The sequence below is a fragment of the Balaenoptera musculus genome, chromosome 14 (assembly GCF_009873245.2).
Source record: "Balaenoptera musculus isolate JJ_BM4_2016_0621 chromosome 14, mBalMus1.pri.v3, whole genome shotgun sequence".
In the NCBI taxonomy this organism is placed as follows: Eukaryota; Metazoa; Chordata; class Mammalia; order Artiodactyla; family Balaenopteridae; genus Balaenoptera; species Balaenoptera musculus.
The window spans coordinates 1035669-1043881 of NC_045798.1; the positions used below are offsets into that span (position 1 = coordinate 1035669).

At 50.9% G+C, this 8213-nt stretch overlaps 1 protein-coding gene across 16 annotated transcripts in view; it reads right to left on the minus strand.

The window, feature by feature from the left end:
• The window catches only part of EP400 (E1A binding protein p400), a 111782-nt gene extending 103825 nt beyond the window's left edge, over positions 1-7957 (minus strand). For 12 of the 16 annotated variants that reach the window (XM_036874526.1, XM_036874520.1, XM_036874523.1 and 9 more), the window contains exon 1: positions 7601-7955. The gene's annotated coding sequence lies outside the window, so the exon portion shown is untranslated. Of the gene's footprint in view, positions 1-7600 lie in introns of all 16 variants that reach the window. The other 4 variants (XM_036874515.1, XM_036874525.1, XM_036874521.1 and 1 more) reach the window with 2 other exon arrangements.
• Between the last annotated feature and the right edge of the window lie 256 nt (positions 7958-8213).

Here is an 8213-nt window from a genome sequence, read left to right on the forward strand (position 1 = left end):
CAGTGGAGGTGGGGTGGTAGGCGAAGTGGGTTAAAGGGGATCAAAAGGTACAAACTTCCAGTTATAAAATAAATAAGTCCTGGGGAAGCAGAGCTTGGGAACTGTAGTCAGTAATATTGTGCTGCATATTCAAAAATTGCTGAGAGTAAATCTTTTTTTTCTTTAATTTTATTTATTTATTTTTGGTTGTGTTGGGTCTTCGCTGCTGCACGCGGGCTTTCTCTAGTTGCGGCGAGCGGGGGCTACTCTTCGTTGCGGTGCGCGGGCTTCTCATTGCGCTGGCTTCTCTTGTTGCGGAGCACAGGCTCTAGGCGCGTGGGCTTCAGTAGTTGTGGCTCGTGGGCTCTAGAACGCAGGCTCAGTAGTTGTGGCGCACGGGCTCAGCTGCTCTGCGGCATGTGGGATCTTCCCGGACCAGGGCTCGAACCTGTGTCCCCTGCATTGGCAGGCGGTTTCTTAACCACTGTACCACCACGGAAGCCCCGAGAGAGTAAATCTTGAAAATTCTCATCACAAGAAAAAAAAATTGTAACTCTGTATGACGACAGATGGTAACTAGACTTATTGTGGTGACCATTTTGCAACGTACACAAATGTCAAATCATTACGATGGACACCTAAAACTAATATAATGTTGTATGTTAATTATATTCCAATAAAAGTAAGCAGATACATACATATCTGTATATATATTTTTTTCTTAAAAATATATTTCCTAGTTATGTCCACTAAAGAGTCTGGAAGCAATAACACCCCATAAATACCTGCTTACTTTTGCCAAAAAGGAACTCAGGAAGAATAAGCCAGAAATGAAGGGGGTGGGTGCAAGCAGACTGGCAGGACAGCGAAGGAAGGGGCGCTTCTGAGGACACCATCTCATATCATTTTGACTTTTAGAATCATGTTAAAGTGCTACATGTTCAAAAAGCCAAATTAAATCAATAGGGATGAAGAACTCCCTGAAACTGAACGCACACAGAAGCAAATCTAACTCTGGAAAGGACAACATAATCACCAACGGACCGGGGAAGGAAGGCGCGGATCAACTCCATGATGCTGGGTAAGAACAGGGAGTCAGTGTCAACTCATGGTTCTTCTTTAAAACACATTTCCTGTCTCCTGAAATGGCCTAAAAACAACGCCATCCTGGCAGACGGGAGGAAAACTAGGGGCAGAGAGCTCTGCAGAACAAGCAGCAATGTACACAGCCTCGCCGGGGGGTGGGGGGGTGACGGAAGACAGAGAGAAAGGTTAGGAAACGTTAGGACAGTGGTTCTCAGCTGTTTCATCTCCATATTTGAAAAAAATAAACTCATGCCGTCGTTTAACACCATTTGTATTTCAAAGTCAAGTCAACAATGGGACTACAAACAAATCCAAGACTAAGTAAAGCTTCTCCTTTCAACCTGGGGCTCTCCTCAAACAGAGATCCTGCTGCACACACACTCACACTCTGGAAAACCAGCAGAGTTAAGGCTGGAGGCCTAGTGACAGGCACAGGCGGGTTAAGAAAGGCCAGGGTGACGGGCGCCACTCAGGGCACCGCGGGGGCCGCGTCGCCACACAGCGCAGGCCTCTGCGGGGCTGAAACGCAGGCAGCGTCGGCCGGGGGAGTCTGAGGTCCGCGAGCTCCAGGCACCACCACCACATCTCAGTTTTGTGAGAAAGCGATTCAGGGGGAGCCCAGGCGGGGATGGAGACTGACCCCCGTCAGCAGAGCGGTGGTAGCTACACCATGAGGACCTTCACCCCCAGACACCCCACGTCTAGCCAAATGAAACCTCCCTCTTTTCCTGAAAAAGCACTGCCATCCTCCCGAACTTCCCTCTGCGGAGAATGCTCTCTGCCCTCTACTCCCTGGTAACCTGTATTCAAGGGCTTTTTATAAGTTGTCTTTGTGCTGCCCTAAGTAACTTGATAGACACCCCAAAAATGGACCAACTACATCTGCCAGAGGAAGTTAAAAAAAGGCTTAAATTAAACACATTAAAAACAATGCTTTCACTCATCTTGAATTGCTCCCCCAAATTTTTTAAAAGATGGATGGATACATGGATGTGTGATAAAGCAGGTCAGTAAAATGTTAATAATAGAAAACTAGGTGGTGGGTATCTAGGTGTTTACTGTAAAATTCTTTCAATCTTTGTGTATCTTTTAAATTTTTCATAGTAAAATGTTAGCATCTATTAAGATGGTAACACCAGATGTCACTTAACAAAAGTCCTATTGGCTAACAAAACATTGATTCTTCTCCTACCTCAGAGCAGGTTATGAAGGTTCCATAGTAGTTCCTAAAATACGTAAGTTCCAAAAGATACAAAATGCACTAAACTGAGTTTTAAAACTGTCTAGGGTGCATTACACCATGTGCTACTACAGAGGCCTGACCTCTCTGGGGCTGCAGTGGAAACGGAAGCCCAGACTTCATGTCCCCAACGTCCCTTCTGATTAAAATCATGGTGTTGGTGGTGGGTCCTTAACCTGATGGGCCAGCGCCCCCTGTACTACACCAGGTGGGATCTATCTCAGCTTGAGAGGAACATTCAAGACAAACTGAAGAAGTGTTTCCTTAAACACCAGCGAATAAAGCTACAAACGCCCAATTCATTATTCTGCTGCTATATCTCAACCTTTTTTTCCCCATTGTCTCCCTAAGAAGCCTATTTAGGCATTTCTCTCCCAATCGTCCCCCATGAAGTTGTAAACCATAGCTATACTGTATATGTGTGAAGTACTATGACCCTTTGGGATGCCACAAACCACTGTCATACTTAATTATTTCTCACCTTCCTCTCAAGAACCAATTCTGATCGCCTTGTGGGAGATATCACCCTCACAGAGAATGTAGCTTCTAATACATAGAAAGAAACCTATTTTTGCAAATTTTCTGTACATCTAAGGTTATTCCAAAGTGTTTATTTAAAAATTAAATAGAGGCTTCCCTGGTGGCACAGTGGTTAAGAATCTGCCTGCCAATGCAGGGGACACGGGTTCGAGCCCTGGTCTGGGAACGAAGATCCCACATGCCGTGTAGCAACTAAGCCCGTGCACCACAACTACTAAGCCTATGTGCCACAACTACTGAAGCCTGTGCACCTAGAGCCCGGGCTCCGCAACAAGAGAAGCCACCGCAATGAGAAGCCCTCGCACCACATCCAAGAGTACTCCCCGCTCACCGCAACTAGAGAAAGCCTGCGTGCAGCAATGAAGACCCAACGCAGCCAAAAATAAGTAAAATACATTTATATAAAAAAAATTAGGGCTTCCCTGGTGGCGCAGTGGTTGAGAATCTGCCTGCTAATGCAGGGGACATGGGTTCGAGCCCTGGTCTGGGAAGATCCCACATGCCGCGGAGCAACTGGGCCCGTGAGCCACAACTACTGAGCCTGCGCGTCTGGAGCCTGTGCCCCGCAACGGGAGGGGCCGCGATAGTGAAAGACCCACGCACCGCGATGAAGAGTGGCCCCCACTTGCCGCAACTAGAGAAAGCCCTTGCACAAAATGAAGACCCAACACAGCCAAAAATAAATTAAATAAATAAATAGCTATTAATTAAAAAAATAAAAAATTAAATAGACCAAATATCAAATAAAAATCTTAAAGTCACAATCTAGATTAAGAAAATAAGACTCAACTATATGCTGTTTACAAGAATACACTTTGAAAAGAAATGCATACAAGGGAATTCCCCGGTGGTCCAGAGGTTAGGATTCGGTGCTTTCACTGCTGAGGGTCTGGGTTCAATCCCTGGTCGGGAAACTTAACACCCTGCAAGCCACGTGGCATGGCCAAAAAAGAAACAAAAACATTTTTTTTAATTTAAAAATAAAGAAAGAAATGTATACCAAATCAGTCAGTTTGGGGAAGTCAAGGACGAGGAGAAAGAGCCAAGAGGAACCTCATCACACTTGGGGCACTTCCGTCCTGTCCGACTCTAACGCAACGTGAATCGTTCATTCATTACTTGTACTAAAAGGCTGGCAAGAATCCAAATGTCCTTCAACGAGTGAATGGATAAACCGTGGTCCATCCACGCCGTGGACTACTATACTACTCCACAAAAAGAAACGTTCTCGGTACACGCAGCAACCTGGATGAATCTCAAACGCATTACGCTCAGCGGAAGAAGCCAGACTCAGAAGGCCCCACGCTGTGTGAGCTCCTTTAGCTGACATCCTGGAAAAAGCAGAAAACACACACTCCGGGGTCAGAGGCTGCCAAGGGCTGGGGAAAGAGCTGACTACAGAGTGGCAGCACAAGGGAACTGCTGGGAGGGAAGGAATTGTTTTGTACCCCAACTGTCATGGAGATTACACATCTGTCAAAATTCTCTGAATTCTACTCCAAGAAGTGAATACTATTAAACGTACATTAAAAAAAAAAAAAAAAGCTAAGTAAAACAGCCAAGTGAGGATATGCAAAGACCTTCCCTTCCACTCAGAACATAAATGATTTTTAAAATTTATTTCTACAATAAAATAGTGCGCCTAAACAGGATAGAAATTTCTGTTGGTTAAAATAAAGCAAAACACACAGAAGGGGCGGGGCTGAGATAACAGGCCCAAAGGATGCTCTACCCGGAAGAGAAGCCTAAGGGCCAGGGTCTTGATTCCTAAAGGCAGCGGGTACTTAGTCCCTCTACACGGGCCGAGGAGCAGAAACAGGCTCCAGGGCAAGACGTGAGGCCGCAGCCACAGTCAGCTGCTTGCCCGGCAGGCGCTCACTGCCGCCACACTGGGAGTGCGGGACCCTGGGGGTGCGGGTCGCTGCGCAGAGAGAATGCCAACGAGAGAATTCAAGGCATAAGACAGACGGCCCCTGTGAATGGTCCACGCGAAGGACACCACGCTGCCTGTGCAGGACGTCCAGCTTCACCCAGGGCCCCCTGAATGCAAGATCCAGCAGCTGAACCCTTCCTTCAATGGCCTCCGGAGCTCCCATCTCCAACTGCAGGAGTCAAATTCAATTCTCTTTATTTCTACCTACGAAATCCAAACCTCACCTCGTGCGTAAGTCTCTACTAGAAAAGCCAATTTCCCTCCTCTAACTCACAGCATGCGAAGTCTATTCCTCAGCAACCCCTATAATTTTTAATTACCCCTGTGTGCCTAGGTCCCTACCAAATCCATCTGCTTTAGAAAAGAATGTGTCCATTAACTTATTTACTCAACAAATGTTTATTAAGCACGTACGCCATCAGACACGATTTGAAGCACCATGTGTACGAGAGCGAACAAAGCATAGTTCCTGCCCCATGGGGGGCAGTAAGGCAATGAACAAAGCAGAAAGTGCCAGACCATCAGTGCAGTGGCAAAGCTCAGGGTAAGGGATGGAGCATGTGGGCGAGTGGGCAAGGTGCTGGGTTATCCAGCAGCCTCTCTGAGGAGGGAACTTCTGAAAAGAGAACTCAGTGAGAGGCAGACCCGTGGCATGTGGGGACCTGATGTTTCAGGCAGAGCCCATGCGTGTCCAGGCCTGAGCTGGGTGTGGCTGGAGCCAGGTGACAAGGAGTGGGGTCAGGACATGAAGTCACAGGGGCAGCAGGGACCTGGGCACAAGGGGCCTCATAAACTGCCTTAAGGACTTTGGCTTTTTTTCTGAGGGAGATGAGAAAGCATGGAAGGCTCTGAACAAAGCAGTGCATCACCTGAATCTGTGCTGAGAGAGTCAACTGCACAGCAGCTCAGCTCAGGTGAGCAGAGAACAGGGAGGAGGTCACTGGAATAATCCAGGCGAGATGACCCGGGGGGCTTAAATGACAGCTGTAGCCAAGAAGGCAGTGAGAAGCAGTCAGGTTTGAGATCAATTTTTAAAGTGCCGACCGATCAAATTTGGAACGTGGAAGGAACGCAGAGACCACACAAGGAGCTCTGTCCTGAGCAACAGGAAGAATGGAGCTGCCTCTGACTGAGACGCAGCACTGTATAAGCAGGTTTCACACATGTAAAAGTGGCTGTTTGGAAGATCCTGCCAGGAGATACACATTCAGGGCGTGTTGACAAGTGACCTAGTCGTGACACGGGATGAGATCACCCAGTGTACAGACCAGAGAGGAGGTGGGAGGACCACCTCGAGGCATGATACTTTGTATAAGTTAGGGAGATGAGAAGGAACCAGCAAGGAGGCGGAGGAGAGCAACCATCAAGGTAAAAGGACAATCAACAGAGTTGTGTCCCAGTGCCACCAGGGGACAGCGATTCAAGGAAGCCATGGGAGGTCCAGTCAAAGGCTGCCAACAGGGGGACTTGGCAATATGGTGTCACCTAACCCCAAGAGGGGCTGTTTCAGAGGCGAGGTGGGACCAAAAGCTTAGTTGAACCAACGTTCAAGAGAAATGAGAAGAGGAGGAAGTGGTGATAGCGAGCTCGCGATTCTTCCTAATTCTGGTATAAAAGGAAGCTAAGCCCTAGAAAAAGTAACGGTAGCCGGAGGAGTTGTACGTTGATGAGAATACTCTGAAGAGAAGATAAACTGAAGGCAAAACAAGAATATTAAAGCCATGGCCTGGGACAGGCAAGAAAGAGTGGATCCAACACAAGAAATTAAGTAGATAATGGTTCACTGATACTACCCCACTAACAGCAACTACTGTAGAGGATTTCATGGCACCTGCTCGTGCTAACTACATGTTTTTAAAAGCACACAGAATTACACTGTACAATCCCCATTATTAAAAAAAAAATTACATGAATAGAACAAGGGGCCACAAACAAACTGCTAAGTGTGCTTATCTTTGGGTGGTAGAATGATTTAGAGTTTTAAGATGTATTTTTACATTTTTTTCCAACCATTCAGAGAGCATATTTATATTTCATTGGTTCCACCAAAAAAAATTACAAAAACCATTTTATTGCACATATCAGGTAAAAAAAAAAAAAAATCACCAGAAAATACAAGTAAGCGAAGAGAATAAAACTCATCTATAACGCCCGGGATAAGCACTACAGCCCGCCGCTATGTTATTCTTCTCCGACTGAGGAGGTGGCGTCTGAGCAGAGATGCGGGCGGCAGACCTCTGCGGGAAGCTGTTCCGGGCGGAGGGCGCGGGCAACGCGAAGACCCCGGGGGCGACAAGCCTTAGCCAGCCGAGGGCTGCAAGTGGGCGAGGGAGGGGGGCTGGAGGCGGCCGCACGCCGCGGCGCCGCAGGGCTCCCTGGCCGACGCGTCTGACAAGTCACTCTCCCTCGGCACCTTTGCCCACACCTGCGCGGGACACCTCGCGCGAAGGAGCGAAGCCGCACCATCCCCATGCTGCGGAGAGGGTCGGGCATCGAACCCGGACCACCACACCAAAAGAAAGCAACAGACCTGACTTGAATCCCGCGCACGAAAAACAATGCGAGGCGCCCCGCGGCCCCACGGCCCACTCACCGGGAGGAACGGGCCGGCCCGCAGCGGGCCCGCAGCGCCCCCGGCCGCCGCCGACCCCCCTCACGACCGACCGGTCCCGGCGCCGAGCCCGTCCCGTCCCACAGCCAGCGCCGCGCGGGGCCTCCTTCCCCGCGCCCCGGGCCCCCGCCGGGGGGCTCCAGGGGGAACCGAGGCCGGGGCGCAGGCCATAAGACCCCCGGCCCGTCGTCCCCGCCGCGCCCACACCTACCCTGGGTCTGGGCCGCGCTCCTCCACGTCGGCCTGGGGCTGGGGACCGGGCCCAGTCGGCGCCGTTCCGCTCAACACATCCGGGGCCCGGCCGGAGGAAGCGGCGGCGCGCCTGCTACGGCGAGCCGGAAGGGACGCGCGCCCCGCGCTCGCAGCTGCGCGTTGGCGCCCGGCGTGACGTCGGCGGAGCGGGAGGCGTGGAGACGGCGGCGAGAGCTAGACCAGCACGGCGAGGGCGCGGGCCGATGGGCCGGCGGCGGAGCGGGCGCCGGGTTTGTGGAGAGCGGAGGTTGCCCTGGGGGCGCTGCGAGGACGAGGGCGCGGGTGTACGCTCACTCCTCCCGCCGCAGCGTCTATTGCGCGCTGGCTGCTGGCCTCCGGAGGAGGTCCCGGAAGCCCGCGGGGCCGCCCATCCCGGGGGGGCGGGGTCGGCTGCCGGCGCTGTGGGCGGGGCGAGGGGCGGGCAGGCGGGCTGGCCGAGCAGGATGAAGGGTCAGCCGGAGGGCGGAGTGAGGAGGCGGCGCAGAAAGGGGGCGGGAGCCGAGGAAGTCATCCCTCAGAACCAGACAAACCGTGCGGGGAGACGGGGTGTCCACTGGTAACTGTTACCCAGC